This window comes from Octopus sinensis, linkage group LG9, assembly GCF_006345805.1.
Source record: "Octopus sinensis linkage group LG9, ASM634580v1, whole genome shotgun sequence".
Classification (NCBI taxonomy): Eukaryota; Metazoa; Mollusca; class Cephalopoda; order Octopoda; family Octopodidae; genus Octopus; species Octopus sinensis.
The window spans coordinates 12,306,634-12,326,810 of NC_043005.1; positions in this window are offsets into that span (position 1 = coordinate 12,306,634).

The following is a 20,177-nucleotide window of genomic DNA, read 5'->3' on the forward strand; positions in this document are numbered from 1 at the left end:
TGAGTGAATTCCTATAAGCGGAGAAAGAACTGGCGATAATAGTTAGGGGGTGGGTGTAAAAGGGAAAAGCTATAATGGAAGCTAGAGGATGACCGACTTGTAAGTTGGATTTATAAGAGTTCCATGCAATTAACCAGGCATTAGAAAGCGGAGAGTACTCAATATAGCCGAGTTGAAGAATCAGAGTGAGAAGATGACATGTGTGAGGACCAGATATCTTAACCTCTTGTGTGTGCGTGTGTAAGTGTGTGAGCGTGGGGGGTTCGGGTCACTAATCCGAGAAATTAAGATATATGGTTTAGAATCACGTGCTTCTTTGATTATGGTATTCGGCTCACGAAAATAAGGTCGTGGTTTCTACTCCCGGCATCACGTTGTGTCCTTGAGCAAGACACTTTATTTCTCGTTGCTCCGGTGCACTCAGCCACTTGCACTTGAAAACGGATGCTGGTGTGTTTACGTCCTCGTAACATAGCAGTTCGGCAAAAGCGTCCGATAGAATTAGTACCATGCTTACAAAGAATAAGTCCTGGAGTCAATTTCTCCGACTCAAGGCGGTGCTCCAGCATGGCCGCAGTTAAATGGACTGAAACAGGTAAAAGAATAGAATAAAAGAACTGGAGAACATCCACAATAGATGGAATTTAGTTCCCTTTGGTCGGTCTTCACGCTGAGTAAAGATAGGAGGGTTTCATATTTATGCCTGGATACGATAATGGAGCCGGAGTTCATTAAGATTCTTATGAATGCATACCGTTACATTATTTAGTTTCTGCAGTGATATTGCCTTTAAAGTAATGTGTAATAAATTAGTTATCGTTCAACTTTAGGATGTAGTTATATATTTCTTGAATAACCACAAGGGGCTAAACATAGAGGGGACAAACAAGGACAGACAAAGGTATTAAGTCGATTACATCGACTCCAGTGCGTGACTGGTACTTAATTTATCAACCCCGAAAGGATGAAAGGCAAAGTCGACCTCGGCGGAATTTGAACTCAGAACGTAGCGGCAGACGAAATACCTATTTCTTGAATAACCACAAGGGGCTAAACATAACAGCAGAACGTAACAGCAGACAAATACCGCTAAGCATCTCGACCGACGTGCTAACGTTTCTGCCAGCTCGCGGCCTTTTTAGGATGTTGTTATATCTATGCCAAACTCATTGCATTTGCTTATCTGAATGTAACCATAGTGTAGCTGTTCATAACAGTGATGGCGAGCTATGATTTTTACAAAATTCTGGTGATATGGCTGGAGTTTCGTCTCCCAGAGAATTAAGGAGAAACAATCGCACGACGCCAGCAATGTTAGCTCCGTTGTAAGAATGTATGCGTGGGGATGTGAGGTGAGATGTGCGTGTGTGTGTGCGTGCGTTTGTGCATTTGCATGTGCGTGTGTGCGTTTGCGTCTGTGCGTGTGACTGTGTGTATGCGTATCTCTGAAAATTTGCTTTTGAGTTTGCAGTTACTTTACTCTTTTACTCTTTTACTTGTTTCAGTCTTTTGACTGCGGCCATGCTGGAGCACCGCCTTTAGTCGAGCAAATCGACCCCGAGACTTATTCTTTGTAAGCCCAGTACTTATTCTATCGGTCTCTTTTGCCGAACCGCTAAGTGACAGGGACGTAAACACATCAGCATCGGTTGTCAAGCGATGGTGGGAGGGACAAACACAGACACGCAAACACACATAGGCATATACATATATATACATATATACGACAGGCTTCTTTCAGTTTCCGTCTACCAAATCCACTCACAAGGCATTGGTCGGCCCGGGGCTATAGCAGAAGACACTTGCCCAAGATACCACGCAGTGGGACTGAACCAGAAACCATGTGGCTGGTTAGCAAGCTACTTACCACACAGCCACTCCTGCGCCTTCCGAGTGTTTTTGTTATAAAAACATTTCAAATTACGCACGCTTTTAAAATTATAGCGTGATTCATTTCGAAAACTATCCCTGCGAATGTCTCTGTTATCTATTTATCTATTTTGATTTCATTCATTCATTCATTCTTTCTCAATTTTTGTCTTCTTTCCACTTTTCATGACATATATTTAATTGTTTTTCAGAGACAGAAATTATATATGAAATGTCATTCAACAAGAATATAATGAGAAAGCTAAAGAAAAGTATGCTGTGCTAAAAGTACTGAAGTGTCACATTAGACGGTTATATTTATTAAAATTACCTGTAAGTAAGGTAAGTGGAAACTTCAAACGAATCCGAAATTCGAAATAATAAACCATCGGAAAAAAACGGGCAGTTTTCATATAAATATATCAATAATATTAATAATATTTAGACGCATAAATGTCCATAGTGTAATTGTATTTTATATGTCGGTATGAGCGCGAGTGTATATACGTGTGCATGTACGTGTGAAGAGAGTAAGTGAGAGAAAAATCTTAACAGAAACAACTACTATGACAAAGATAAAAACAACAATAATAATAATAATGTTTTTGTTTATGTTGCATAGTGGAGCGTACATTTATATATTTTACAGAAAACGTTTATAGGTTTTGCAAGTATATCCATGCTTATTTAAAAATGAGGCTTGCAATACAAGCGATTAACACTATATCAAGATAAAATTAATATTATATATATAATATATATATGTATGTATGTATGTATGTATGTATGTATGTATGTATGTATGTAATTAAAAGAGATAACCTTTGTTAAGCAATTCACTATTCAGAGACATAATCCATATCAAATAGAAAAACACTTTAAATATACCATAATAAATATTATTCAAAAAATCAATAAATTCAATAAATATCATATTGACTACGCGCGTTTCGTGACTATACTGTTTTTATCTTTATTTGTACTGTTTTTTTTCTATATTTGTATTGCTTTTATGTCCTGTTCTTGTCACCTTTTTTGCCCCTCCGCAAAAAAAAATATTTAATTTATTTGCGGGAAGGATTGTTTCATTGTAGTCGTGTTCTGCCCTTACCTTCGAAACACGCAATGAGTCGAAATAGGGGCAGCTAAAGAAGAGGAATGTTCCCTCTGTTGTTTGTCTTGTACTCTGTTTTTTCGTTGTTAAAAAAAGTCCGTTTCCTTGTTTTGTTTCTATATTTTCGTTTCTCATTGTGTTCTACGTTTATTTGTTGTGTCCTGTACTCATATATGCATGTTTATATACATATAGATGTAGGTATGTACATATATGTACGTATGTATGCATATATTTTATTTATTAAATTGTTATATATATATATATATATATATATATATATATATGTATATGTAAACGATTAAGGTGGCCATTCGTGATCTAGAAACGATAGACAACAAATACAGTAGTACAGTTGTCACTAAAGTGATGGAGTGCGGCAGTAAGCACTAGCATTGCCAGAGATAAGAGTCAAAACACCTCTTAGTCACATGAGATAACTCCTCTAACAGCTGTCAAGGGAATCAGCCGTTAGAAATGTGTTCTCTTGGAGCTAAGTGTTGTTTTGACTCTTCTTTCTAGCAATGCTGGTTCTTAATCCCCCCCTCTCTCTCTCTGTCGATATATATATATATATATATATATATATATTAAACATTTATATGCATAAACATTAATATATGAATATAAATGAAAAACAAATAGAAGCAAGAATACATGCGCAGTGGACAAACCACGTTCTACGCGCTCTCGGAGTCTCCATGACATCGGACGTCTTCCACTTCTAACTCTGGGTCCTGTGATTAACCTGTATAAGTTACTCTAGGCACAATGCATTACACATACCCTGGATATATCAGTTTTAACCAATAGTTTGCCATCTATGGGGATTTTAAATTCTAGCCCTATTTTCTCTCTTCCAATAAACACCTTAGCTTCATATTTTGTATATTTTTCTTATCCGATATTCGTTGATGATTTTCACAACTTAAAAGAAATGTGTGTACGGGCAACAAAGACGAGTTTTCACTTCTTTAATCTCAAATACTTTTTCTTTGAACTTACGTGTTTAATTCTGTGTTTTTTCTTCTCGTTTTCATATTTCAGAGTAGCTTTTCGACGACGATGGGAGATGAATCTGAGAGTGCTTTCCACAGCTTCTAGGCCCTAACTACCAGCTATAATCATGAAAGAAACGAAAAAATATCTCACGACCAACACGGTTTTTGTATCTTTCGTACTTAGTGAAGTATCTATCCACAAGTTCTAAAATCATCTGTTTTGAACGTAATTCAAATCAGAAAAATAATTCATCCAGTAAATGTCGACGTGACTGAAGGTTACATATTTCACGCGTGGTGTGCGTTGATCAAATTGGCGCGGAACTGGATTAATACCTTATTTATTGAAGTTACTAGGACGAAAGGTAACATTGACAGCTGCAGAATATATAAATCAGAGAATAAAGAGCTGCAACAAATATTGTAGATTATTTTCCATTTGCACGAGTGAGTCTGCCAAATCATTGCCCTTACCACTCAGAATTATAGTAGGTATGATAGTAGGGATAAATATGATTTAGAGAGTGGCAATCTTGCGATTGTAGAGTGATATTTGTAGAAGACGTGTATTATGTAATTACATTTTTTTTGTTAGAAATGACATCGCTAGGAATATTGGTAAGGCAGTAAAAGTAATGCTGCTGACTGTGCTGGGAATGGTGATGGTAGTATTGATGAACATGATGCTGAGAGTGCAGATGTTGCAGCTAGAGAGGAAATGATGTAGAATACCTGCATTTGAAACCAATGACAAACACCATCCCGCGAGGACTTATAAATAATTAATGTGATAAAATGGAAGGCAAAAGACGAAGAACAAACAACACATTCAGCTTCTGATAAAACTAGCTCAAAGGCATATGTAAGATGGAAATAGAAATTTTTACACCTTAATATTGATAGATAAGAATATGCGAAATGAAGAAGATCGAAAGATTTCAAAATACAAAGTACGAAAAATGTATGCACACTTTGATAGGAATATATACTATCAGTTTAGCTTGAATGGAGATAGAGAAATCCGTTAGTATGTCCTAGAATATTTCTCGTATTTCTTGTATCTTAAAACAAGTCTAAATGTTTTTTTAATTACATTAATCTTCATAAATTTAAAAATGAGAAACTGCGACTTCAACATTAAAAAGGAGGCCATCAGATACATTGGGACTTAAAACTAATTGTTATACATGAAAGCAATCACGTAGACTAATATAAATTGAACAGAAGACTTTTAATCATATCTATATATATATAAAACTGTAGTTGTGTGAGTGTCTGTCCCCTTCGATTTAGATTCCTAACTCCTCCCACATTTTGCGGTGCAGTTTAACCAAAACCGGGTATCTTATAGTCGTGATTAATATCGAGCCCGCCTGGCTATTAGCGCGCGTCTACGATGAGACTACGATTTTAAAAATAATTTAACATCATTTTTTATTCCATTTTAATGCATAATTTTTCGTGTGTCGATGGCGGCGGTGTTGGCGTCCATGGTCACACCTGCACCTGTTTGCTTCTCCCCTTCTTCCCTCCCTCGTGAAGCTGTGGGGAAGGGAGTGTAAGGAAATCAACGTCGTAAAGCGTTATCAAGGAGACCAGCGTTCTTTTAGAACAACGACTTCATGGCTTGAAGACACCAAAACAGAAATGGCTAAGAAAGCCCGAATTGGCATCTATAAGGGAAGTAACTCTCTAAAAATGCTTATATAGTTATTTCCCTTACAAACCCGAGCAACGCCGGGCGATACCGCTAGTCTATATATATATGACTTTAAAAAAAAACTTGTTCTACTTCCGACAGCGAAAAGATTTGTACTAAATAGGGAGACAGAATATATGTTTTAGAGCCTTTGGTTCTTTTTCTCTATGTCAATCATTTCAGATATATCAGTTTCAGGGCTCGAATGTAAATGAATTACATTAAATACGATAGTATTCTCAACATGGCAGTACCGCAGGAGCGAATTACGTGACAATTGGTAGCGCATCGAATAGAATATCCTGCAGTGAATATACATTTTTTTCTTACTTTCTGAGGTGTAATGGCACTGACGGCAACTGTAAATTTATACTGTTGGCTTCTATGAAATAAGAAGCTGTTATTACACTGAGTCGATTTAATTGACTAAACCTTCTCCCTCGTTCCTATGGATAAGTCAGTTTTGGGGCCTACAGTAAAAAGGATTGCTTTGTGAAATCTGAGAATTTTAACATCTAATACTTTTGCTGTATAAGGTGGCGAGTTGGTGGAGTCGTTAGCGCACCGGTTAAAATGCTTAGAGGCATTTCGTCCATCTTTACATTTTGAGTTCAAATTCCACCAAGGTCGAATTTGCTTTTCATCCTTTCTGGACCGATAGAATAAGTACCATTTGAGTGCTGGAATCGAATTTTACACACTCCTCCGACATTGCTCAACTTGTGCCAAACTTTGGAACGAATATCTTAGTTCTAAGTTATTCCTGTAAATAAAAAAACTTTTATAACAACGACTTCTGAATGCTTGAGAGGACTTTTTATTCTCAACAACTGCAATAATTGTTAAAGGCGTCGAGCTGGCAGAAACGTTAGCACGCCGGGCGAAATGCGCAGCCGTATTTCGTCTGCCGTTACGTTCTGAGTTCAAATTCCACCGATGTCGACTTTGCCTTTCATCCTTTCGGGGTCGATAAATTAAGTACCAGTTACGCAGTGGGGTCGATGTAATCGACTTAATTCGTTTGTCTGTCCTTGCTTGTCCCCTCTATGTTTAGCCCCTTGTGGGTAGTAAAGATACATATATTTATTTAGCCAAGATTGAAGAAGCCTGACTAAAAATATCACACGATATGGGTTAAATAATATACATTGCATAGTACAGATTTGATATTTGAGTGTCTGACGAGCTGAGTGGTGTGACTGAGATTTTAATTCTCATTATATAATATGAATTGCTTATGAATGGATGCGACCTAAAGACGGATGCATTAGTGTTATAACAGGACATCAAACGTCCTCTCATTTATACTACAAGCGGAGTGTGTCCAGCGAAAGTCTTCCTCGACAATGCGATAATTTGAACTGTGATCGTTTCATTTTCCATTTTACTGTGAATATGATTTATTCACTACGTTATCACTGAACTATTGATCTTTCTATAGTTAATCTTGGAAATGTTGTCGATAATATATCCAACTAATGTTGATATGAACAATGAAATTGTAATAGTTTCTATTTTTACTATAACCGTAACAAAACCTATACAATGCGTATTTTAACTCGGCAGACGTTTATCTATAATATTCACTCTTTGTGTTTCGTATATCATAAAATGTGTGTGACGGCGTATAACACCCTTAGATCGTTTTAATTTTATATATATATATAATATATATATATATATATATATATATATATATATATATATATATTATATATATATATATATATATTACTGTAGATTTGTTTCCAATGCTGATGTAACTCCGCTAAATTATTCCCGTTTATTCTTATTGAATTGATAAATACTCGTGACTTCGAAAACATCTTGTTGATTTATTTTGGTTTGGTCTGTACAGGAAGCGGTTGTGATTATTTGGCACCGCCATGCTTTACAAAACCAGTGAGGTTGACGTCATTGGTGATCTTCTTGAATAAGGTGACACACGGCCACTACTTAAGAGAGTCATTACTATTGAAACTTTTCTGCAGTAACAACAACGAGTCTTCAAGGACGGCATGCGATTTCATGAGGAATCACAGTTCCTCCATTAAAAAAATTATATATTAATCATTACGCGTTAGGCATTGCAAACGGCAAGCAATTTCATGAAAGTGAATTATATATAAGTTGCGGGTTTTCCTTGTTATTTGCAAATATTACATTTCTTTACGCATATCACTTTTTACTTTCTGCACCCAAAAATATTTTTTTCAATTACCTGCAACATACATATATATATATATATTAGAAGGCTTGGAGATGATGTGCAGGTTTATTATATTAGAAGAAATGAGTTACTCAGAAATCCGGATTTGTTTTATATTCACAGATATTCACATTATCTGTATGATGTGGAAAATATTCCATCAGCACTGTCCGAATGATGTTGGCACCACCTTCAAAATACATCCAAGGCTTGGACCACGTGCCATCCGTCCACAACAAAAATCTAAATCGCATCACATAACGACAATACGGCACAACTATTTCACCTCAATTGGACCCGCTCTCTTCAACATTACACCAGGACACGTCAAAAAAGAAACTGACCACACAAAATTCAAGACGTCTTTGGACAAATTCCTTCAAACAGTCCCGGACAAACCATCCACACCCGGATGTGTCTCCGCAAACAATAACTCTCTGCTCGAATGGGCCTTGGTGCCCAAATCCTGAATTGAAAGACTTCGCCAGGTGGGGCTATTAAGTTAGACATGGCCTGGGCCAATACTGGCCAAAACCTTTCTAAGTTAAGTTATATATATATATATATATATATATATATATATATCACATGACCGACCAGACCATCAGACGTTGTTACACACCGCTGGTCACAATGCGTTCGCTTTGTTTTAGCCTTCGAATGACGCCACCCCGCTGGCTAAGCGAGCAAGCCAACAGAAGAAAGAGTGGTGAAAGAGTACAGCAGAGATCACCACCCCCTGCCGGAGCCTCGTGGAGCTTTTAGGTGTTTTCGCTCAATAAACACTCACAACGCCCGGTCTGGGAATCGAAACCGCGATCCTACGACCGCGAGTCCGCTGCCCTAACCACTAGGCCATTGCGCCTCCACATATATATATATATATATATGTGTGTGTGTGTTGTGTGTGTGTGTGCGTGTGTGTGTGTGTGTGTGTGTGTGTGTGTGTGTGTGTGTGTGTGCGTGTGTGTGTGCGTATGTGTATGTGAGAATGTGTGTATGCTTGATGTGTGTGTTGGTGATGTGTGTAGCTCTACAGAAAAGTAGAAAAAGATGCAGTAAAGGATGACCCACTGCCAAGAAGCAGCTTCTCAATTTATTTAATAAGAAATTTTCTTTTTGATTTTAGTTTATAGGTCGCCCGTAAACTTCAGCTTCCCCAGATATTAAATGCACCAGACACATACACGCATATATGCTCACACACACACATGCTCTCACACACACGCACACATACGCACATATCTACATATACACACACATATATATAGAGAGAGGGGTGAGAGAGAGAAAGATAAATTCATACATACATATATATATACGCGCGCGTCTATGTAAGTGTGTGTGTGTGTGTGTGTGCGTGCGTTTGTTTGTTTGTGTGTGTTTGAGCTTGTGTGTGTGTGTTATGGTTGAAAATTGTCCGTGATAGCAGACTTAGACCTAAATAGCAATAATAACTATACTGATATTATATATATATATATATATATATATATATATATATATATATATATATATATATAATAGAAATATTAAAATTACTAAGTCTCTATAAAAGAGAATATGGCAGCCTTTACTGGAAATTAATTGTTATCGCCATATATCTATAGGAATGTCATATTAATATGGCGATAACAATTAATTATATATATATATATATATAATATATATATATATATATATATATATATATATATATATATATATATATATATAATATATATATATATATATATATCGTCTTTGGATTTGGTTTGCAAGATTCTTCATGTGAGTTCGAGTGTTGAAGCAAATTCTGTTGTGTCTGGTGGGAGTTATTTTCTTTTTGTGCCTTATGGTTTAACACACTCACCGGTAAAAGTTTCCGCTTCTTTCTTATTTTTATTTTCCTAAAATTTTTGTGTTGCGTCTTGCAGCATTTTCATTGGTCTTCACTCTGTCCGTTATTTACACTGCGTTCCAGTGAAGTTGATGTCATTAGTGATTTCCTTGAATAGGAACGCCGTGTAAGTAACGGACAGAGTCAAGACTATTGAAAAGGTTGCAAGTTGCAACGGAAATTTTAGGAATAAAAAAATAAGAAATAAGTGGAAATTTTACCGGTGAGTGTGTTACATTATAAGGCACAAAAAGAAAATGACTCTCTCCAGACACAGCAGTATGCATATATATACATATATATATATATATTATATATATATATATATATATATATATTATATATATATATATATATATATATATATATATAATTAAAATTATAACTTAGGGTATCTACGACATACCGCCATGCTGAAAATAGCAGCCATGATCTGACTCTAAAAAAAAACACCTTAAGTGTTCATATAGCACACGGAGAGAAGACAAAAGGACAAAATAAAGCTAGTAAAAAATTACTGGATAATTCCAGATCCCGGATTTCTGAATATTTTCAGCATGGCGGTATCTCGTAGATACCGTAAGTTATAATTTTGATAATAATTATTACCTTTGAAGGTTGTTATTTCCATGCTGGCCACTTGATAAGATCGTTATTTAATTTAAATTAACGATCTTATCCTTATATATATATATATATATATATATATAGTCATTACAGATACAGGGTGAAATATAACTAATTTAATAAAATCACCAAATTTCACCTAGTAGTATTTCGATATGGAAAAGGACCCTATTCGGTAAAAATTCATATAATTATAATAATAAAGGTTTTTTGCAACAAGTTGCTTTACCATATACCGAAAATTTGAGAAATAGTAGCCAAAAGACTACTATTTCCTTTTACTATAAAAATAAGTCTCCACAGAGAACAATATTTGTAACTCACATATGGTAAAAAAGAAGAAAAATAATGAAATCACACAGTCTTCGATTAATTACGTGCGTCCATAATTAATCGAAGACTGTGTGATTTCATTATTTTTCTTCTTTTTTGCCATATGTGAGTTACAAATATTGTTGTCTGTGGAGACTTATCTTTGTAGTAAAAGGAAATAGTAGTCTTGTCGCTGCTATTTCTAAAATTTTCGATATGTGGTTAAGAAACTTGTTGCAAAAAACCCTTATTATTATAATTATATATATATATATATATAGTCATTACAGATACAGGGTGAAATATAACTAATTTAATAAAATCACCAAATTTCACCTAGTAGTATTTCGATATGGAAAAGGACCCTATTCGGTAAAAATTCATATAATAAAGGTTTTTTGCAACAAGTTGCTTTACCATATACCGAAAATTTGAGAAATAGTAGCCAAAAGACTACTATTTCCTTTTACTATAAAAATAAGTCTCCACAGAGAACAATATTTGTAACTCACATATGGTAAAAAAGAAGAAAAATAATGAAATCACACAGTCTTCGATTAATTACGTGCGTCCATAATTAATCGAAGACTGTGTGATTTCATTATTTTTCTTCTTTTTTGCCATATGTGAGTTACAAATATTGTTGTCTGTGGAGACTTATCTTTGTAGTAAAAGGAAATAGTAGTCTTGTCGCTGCTATTTCTAAAATTTTCGATATGTGGTTAAGCAACTTGTTGCAAAAAACCCTTATTATTATAATTATATATATATATATATATACTGGCTGTGGCACATTTTTACCACGTATTTTGTATATAGAAACAACTTATTCGATGTGTCTCTCCTGAAGCTATGTTACACAACTAATTTCTTTCTCTTTTTTTGTAATTAGTTGCAATATTTTGCATTGTGATTTCCAAATGTGGCGAGGTCGATTATCTCTTCTCAACCTCGAGGCTTTGGGAGATCTCACTCAATATATAAGAAATCCCACTATTTATTGGGACTCTTTAGACTCATTTAGAACCGATTTAATTCATGAAACCATTCCATTATGACATTTATTATGATGGATTGACAAAACAATGAGCTGGAAGAATTGTTAGCATACCGGTGAAACCGCTTGGCAGCATTTCGTCCGTTTTCCCGTTCTGACTTCAATTTCCGCCGATGTCGACTTTGCCTTTAATCCTTTCGGATATCGAGAAAATAGGACATAATTGACCAGCCCTCCGCCACTAATTTTCTGGCATGGTGCCTATAGTAAAAATGACTATTACGGGTCGGCAGGTTAGTCACTAATGGGGAACATTTAATATAAACGCACGATAATCCTCTTCCACAAATTTCAGGCCATGTACCTTTCTCTTTTACTCTTTTACGCTTTTATTTGTTTCAGTCATTTGACTGCGACCATGCTGGAGCACTGCCTTTAGTCGATCAAATCGACCCCGGGACTTATTCTTTGTAAGCCCAGTACTTATTCTATCGGTCTCTTTTGCCGAACCGCTAAGTAACAGGGACATAAACACACCAGCATCGGTTGTCAAGCAATGCTAGAGGGACAAACACAGACACACAAACATATACACATACATACATATATAAATATACATATATACGACAGGCTTCTTTCAGTTTCCGTCTACCAAATCCACTCACAAGGCTTTGGTCGGCCCGGGGCTATAGCAGAAGACACTTGCCCAAGATGCCACGCAGTGGGACTGAACTCGGAACCATGTGGTTGGTTAGCAAGCTACTTACCACACAGCCACTCCTGCGCCTATGCACCTATATAAGAAATTTAAAGAAGGGCTTGACAGAACCGTTAGAACGTCAGACTCCCTCTCAAAGCGATTTCTAATCTTATACTAATATGAGATATAAAGAAGCGACAGACTGTTAGAATTTTCTTTGTTACAAAGAAGTTCAACTTCTGAGTTCAAGATAGGTCGCGGTCAACTTTGTATTTTATACCACCGGATTTCATTAAATAGAGAACAGACTTCGAATTAATCAACAAACAGCCAACCACAAAATTTCTGTCCTTGTGCCTATACTAGAAACAATTATTATATATTATAATCATTCGTGTACATCTTTATTACTGTTCGGATATTTTTCGATTTCTTCCTCTCTGTCTATTTCTCTTTGTATTTTTCATTTCTTTTATTCGTTATCTCTTTCCTCGTTCAGTTATGTGTTTCTTTTCTTACAATTTATTTTTTATTAAATAAACAGTAAAAGAAAAATGATGTTGTTATCTCTGAACAACAATGTTTTCAATCAAACCTTGACCTTGGCGACTGTGAGGAATTATTTTTTCCGAACAAAAGGAAAAAAGCTTCTACTTGCTGGATAAAACAAGATTAGACTGACTTTACAGGTCAATCAAATTTCAACATCCATCTTTTATTTCGATAGTTCGAAAACACAAAGTCTTATCTATTTTAATCAAATTTTCCTTTGATTTATTTATTTATTTTCATGTTAACTACAGAATGAAAGACTACAACAACAACAACAGCAGCAACAACAAAAATAATAATAAAAAAATAATAATAAACTAAAATGTTTTTTTGTACTGTAAGAAAAGAAATCATTGTTAAGCTGTTTATATTCTCTGTAGGAAGACTCTGTCTGGATGTTTGTAAGTTTTTGGAGTCACATATATGAACAAGTATAATTATGTGTGGGTGATTAAGAAATTCGATTTGCATCTGCATCGCTCTGAGTTCGAATAATCTGCGTGAAATCTCGGGAAATATAATATCTACTCCTTAGTTTCGGGTTTAGCAATCCTTCATGTCTAGATTTACGTGTTAGGAAACTATGCCATACAGCATGGTGCACTTGAATCTTTGTCTCTCTAACTATCAAACTATGTATATATATAGGTTATGAGATGTAATAGTGTCAATAAGACCCAAATGTATCAGGTAATGCTGAGTAAGTGCTATGGACAAACTATAGTTAAGCTCCAGATTCGGCGATTATGCGAATAAGGAGTCCAACGAAGGTAATATATCAGCATGTGTATATATATATATTTTTTTTCAGAATGAGATAAAAAAACCCAAGGCTGTGAAGATTTTAGAGCATTTATAGGTATAAGGTCTTACAGCTTTTCCCGGAATAATTGTTATATCCCTTCATCGGAGACGGTGTGAGAAAATGGTTAAGCAATAGTTAATTTAGATATGAAACAGAGAGTGAAGTGGAGGAATGAAAATAGATGTGAGATATGCAGGGATATTGTATTTGAAGATCTATTATTTAGGCAGAATGGTATACATATAAGATTCCAATACCTAGTGAGTAAATTACAATAGTATTTAAAATTGGTCATTCCAAGTATAGAGTTTGTACACAGTGCTATTGAACCGAGGGTTTATTTAAAATGACCTATAAGTAGGGAATATATTTGTAAGGTCAAATGGAAAACAGGAAGAGAGAAATAAAGAAAAAAGAAGGAAAAAGGAAAAGAAAAGAAAAATGAAAAGCAAAGAGAGAGATAATAAAGAAATGAAGAGAGGGAAAGTGTACCAGTTAGTGGTCAGTCAATATAAATTGATAGTAGGAATGCGCAGGTAAGGTTGATAGAGAAAGAAAGGTATGAGTGTGTAAAATGATGATAGGGTAAAGAGTAAGGGAGTGTCAGACAGAAAGAAGGGGATGAGAGAGAGAGAGGTATAATAATATAAAAGAAAAGGAGTGCCAGGTATGTAGTGTTAGAGCCTATGTGATGGGGCAGAGAGAGGGTAGGAGTAGTAATATGGTGGATGGAAGAGTTTGGGAATTTAGATTAGGTTGGTTGCAGAGATCAGTGCTTAGTAGTAGAAGAAAATATATATGTGAAGATGTATACAGATGCATATATTAAACATGTATATATATATATATATATATATATATATATATATATATATATATATATATACAGATAGTTATAAACATCAACATCTACACATACAACTCGTACTCATATGTATATGTACATATGCATACCCATATATACGTGTGTCTGTATATATTATCGCCCCTGCACACGCATAAACACATACATTCACAAATTCTTCTCTCACCTAAACCTATCTATCACATACTAAAACGCTCACAGAACTGCTAACTTTCTTGACGCAACTCTAAACTTATCAACCTCCCAATACTCCCCTTACCACAAAGGTAACCACTATCTTAAATACCTTAATATCCACTCCAATCACCACAAATCCTCTTTCGGTAACATAATCAAGGGCATCTCAATCCGCATATCCGATCTCTCTTCCAGTGAGGACATTTTCAATAATCACGCACCATATTACAATCAAGCACTCGCCGCTAGCAGCTTTTCCCAACAAATAGAATGCATCCATAACACGTGACTCAAACAATGTATATCTCAAATCGTATCTTAAACACGCACCTATCATCACAATCACAACCAGCCACACACATTCGTCGATGGAACCCTGGAAGGTCTTATACCTAAGCAATCTAGACCCCACACACATTCATTTAACACAAGGTCAAAAAGTTAAAACAACTAAAACTGCTAACAACAACAGGCCTCGCCACCCACAAACATTCTCCAAAAATATAGATAACACTCCTTTATCTACAACTTAGATAGCACTACTCACAGATACCCTAAAAACCGCAGCGGACGCTTTTGTGGTACATCCCCCCCCCCATTATCACTTGAAGTTAAGACCTTAGCTATATCCTTCTTTAAAATACTAGACTCTAACTTCCCTCGGCATTCTATCTTTAATCGATCCACCCTGAAACTATCTTATTCTATCCCACCCAACTTCGAATCTATTGTAGCAGCCTCTAATAAGCAAAAGCTTTCTCTTTATTATCAAAACTCACATAATTACAACTTTAATTATACGAACACTCAACACACACACACAGCTCCAGCACAAATAACCTTACATTAGACCACAACCACAACCCAACCCATCCTACTGACACTGCCCGGAACACCACCACAATCTAAACACCCTTAGAAATAGTACAATTAATAACAACAATAGTAATAATAACAATGATGTTAATGATAACGTTAATAATACTAATCATCTATAATCTACCCGCTTCTCTAACCTATCTACTGACGATATTACCTCCTCTATTCCTGAACACATTCCTCAAAATTCACCTAAGTGTAACTGCCGTCCTGGAAGTATATCTGCTCGTTACAAACCCATTGCAGAAGATATAATGTAATTTACAAATTCACTGCCCTTAACTTATTACACAACTCTACAGCCTATGCACATGATCAACCAAAAGTTTTAAGCAATGATATGCCGCTCAACTCCATTCTTTTAGATACGATAAGCATAGTAAATTTACAACACTCACCAACCACATACATCATCTCAAAAATACAAGTATACCCTATAATCTATCATGGTCCATACTGTTTTCAGGGCTTCCTACCGAGGTAAAAGCTCAACCTACAAGTGTTGTCTGAAGGAGGCACTTCACATTAAAGCACAACTCTCCAGCACTGCTAAATAAACATAATGAGGCACTAAGCACATTCAACCACCGATTTCTTCACACATTCAAATTCTACCACAAATCCAAATGCCTAAGTGACCATAGAGTATATTTCCACAATACACCTTAGGTAATCCCAATAACCTTATAAATCTATATTTTAACTCCTAGTCCCTATCTAATTCCTCTTTCATACTCGAATATCACAACCATCTAATTATATTCTTGTGTATATGCCTGCATACATATGTACGTGTGTATCACCATATTACTACCCCTACACCCTTCTCTCTGCCCCATCACTATTCTCTATCACTACATACTTGACACTCCTTTTCTTTTATATTATTATACCTCTCTCTCTATTACCCCATTCCTTCTATCTGACACTCCTTTACTATTTACCCTATCATCTATTTACACACTCATATCTTTCTCCCTCTATCTAAAATTATATATATAAACAAACAGAGAGAGAGAGAGAGAGAGATGGGAGAGAGATACAACATACATACATACATACATACATACATACATACATACATACATACATACATACATACATACATACATACATACATACATACATAGAAAGAAAATGAGAGAGGAAGAGACAGAAAGAGTCGGAGTCAAAATGTCTTAGAACAAATTTAGATGTAATTTTACCTTCATCACCTATTAATTATAGCCTAGAACGATCTCAGCAATTTAACAACAGTTTTGCTCGTTTCATAATGTTAGAATCTTCAGATGATTGTAAACAAATGTTAATGAAATAGAAATTACAAAAGTAAGCACTACGATGACTTTTATACGAAGATAAACTAAAATTTAAGTCTGTCATCTTAATAAGGATGATACGGAAAATGATTAGTTTATGAATAAGACAAACATACCAGCCAGAGAGAGACAGTGAGTGGGGAGAGAGAAATGACATTGTGCGTCTTATGTATGGCTTGAAACAAACGTACGAACGTATAAGGAAAATTTTGTATATTGGTAACACTAATGGAAAAAGAAATGAGGAATCGATTGTTAAGAGGATGGCTCTTAAACAAGTAAAGAGCGATACAGCAAAGGACAAAGTGACGTCTATCAAATCAAAGCCTGAATAGAAACCAACAGTGAGGCACAGTGGCATATGTATAAATATATATAGACGTGTACTCACACGCACTTATATATGCATATATATATACAAAAGCGCGCACAAAATCATACATAATATGTGTGTTTGATTCTGTTATACCGAGAGCATCTCACCAGTGTCTTTTAGTAACGACTATTCGGCAATATCTACTTCTTTTCCCTTATTATTGTACTTCTGGATAGATTTGACTTTAAATTGTATCCATTCTTCGCCAAATGTTTTTTCAAAATTGAAGCCTGTGTCAACTGATTGTCACACGATAAATATACCATATTCCCATACGATATGCTTTCGATAGATGTTGCTTCAAAGCCGTTGTTCGGTAAATCTTATTCCACAGAAACTCATTTTCCTTAACATTTTGATATACGTTCGATTTAGCTTGTCATCCATTGCTTTCATAATCGTTCATCAAACAACGCCATATTTCATAATGTTTTCTACAGTGAATTCAAAGAACTGTATTTTGTAGGCTTTTGCTTTACCTTATTGTGGACATGTTTCTTGTTTACCATGCCAACTACATTGTTATTTCATTGTGTCCTTTTGAGCATTCTATTCATGGACTTAAAAACCTGAAACTACAGTATTTACTCATTTCACTGTCCATCTTTTCATAATTTAATGTGTTTTTTTTTCAGTGAACTCTAATCTATAAGCTCAGTTTTCTTGTCGTTGGCTGATATACAATATCATCAACATATTGCAGTAGTGACCGAAGTTATAAATAAAAGATATAACATAAGTTTATCTGTGTCAATAATCGTAGGAGCAGAATGACGTCTGCTTTCTCGAGGTGATATTATGAATCCTGTTTATTCTGCATTCGATGTTAAAATTTCTGATGACTAATCCAAGTATAAAATGGAATAAAATGCTAGAATGTCACCTTATAGTGCACATACCAGGGTGACGAGGAAATCTGTACCATATACGGATGATAAAACAAGAACGGCGTGATCTTAGTAGGTGTTCTTTATATCTATGGTGGTGCCTAGGATATATGCTCTAAGAATATACATCAGTTTAATACGGTAAGCTAGGTCGAGTGATATGCTACAGCCTCCATACTCTTATATATGTTACTTTCAATAGGCCTTTGTATTACCACAATTTGCGATGATGTTTATGTCCAAGAGAAAAACAATTTTGACTTATTCGCAAAATGTTCCTTATCGGTTATTCTATTAAAAACAATATTTTGATGTGGATTTTAGTTTATCATAGCTTATAAACGAAAACTTCTGCATTGCGTAACATAGTACCACGCTTCGGATTGGTACTAGACTATTTTTCACCCCACTATCAGCTTTTTCCTGGCGAAATATCTTATTAGAAAGTACAAGTGATAGATCTAAAAGAGCTCCATTTTCCATGATACCACTTGTCTACTGCAAATATATGTGGCATTAATATTTCAAAAGGGCTTTACACAATTCTTCAGCTTATCATTCATGAAGACATTTGTATTTCTAGATAAGGTTTCATTTTCATCATTAATGGTACTCTGTTCTGTGATGTTTGGTTGCTTTCCAACTGAGTTTGAGCATTTCATATCTCTTTGTTATTTTCTTTCTAGATAGTTCACATTTAATTTTTTTTCCTCAATGTCTGTTCTTTCTCTTTTTTACAAATTTTATAGTTTATCATGTTAGAAACAATTGCTGGTTGTCTGAAACAAAAATCATACGTGTTTTAACTAGAAGATAATCTCCAGGATCTAGTTGTTAGTTGACATTTTTCATTGCTCATATTTTTTAATTTTCTGAATTTACTCAAGTATATATTTACAAATGTATGTGTATATTAGAATATGCTTTACAAATGTAAATGCTTACTTATAAGTGCGTGTGTATGTGTGTGTGTGTGTGTGTATGTGTGTGTGTGTGTTTGCGTGTGTGTGTATTTATTTTCGTGTTCATGTTCAGCTACAATAAAAAAACAATTTACATTAATCTGATGGGATACTCTATACTTTCTAACACACATACACTCGCTCTCTCTCTCTCTCTTTCTCTCTCTCTCACGCACACATACAGATATGTATATTTATACATATATAGACACATACACACCCACACGCACACACACACACACACACACACACACATATATATATATCAGATAGATATGCCTATACCTATATAGATACGTAAATGTCGGGCAATGAGAATGAGTGCTTAATGCCGCATTTATGGATAAAGATTCTCTATTTGTGTATTTAGGCTATCATTGGTTTCATGTGAAAAAAATTACTTACATATCATGCAGTAAAGATTTTGACTACACGCACTCACACACACACACACACACATATTCACACATACGAAGGTCACACCTCCAAGCTGGCAAGACTTTTGATATTAAAAATGACCTAATGATCTTAAGCGGTCTTGTTTCATTTGACCCCCCTCCCTCCACTACCTCCACTAGTCGGCAATTTAAGAGATATATGTTTATGTCTGCCTGCATGGTCGGCTCTCGGCGGTGTCTATGTCTGTCTGCCTGTGTATATATATATATATATATATATATATATATATATAAATGCATATCTACGTATGCGTCTATATATCTATAATGTATCTGTATATATCTTATATGTTGAAACAGCGTCTGTGTCTGTGTTTTGTTGTGGCGAAAAAATACTTTTTCTTAGAATAGTTTGCACAACATTTTTTAAAGAAATCTGGATATCTTTCTTACTGATAAACACTTAGCTTCAAATTATAATATTTGTTGGAAGTCAAGTAGATGTACATATAGTGTTATCGTATAGTGAAAGTTCAATAGGAAGTTTTGA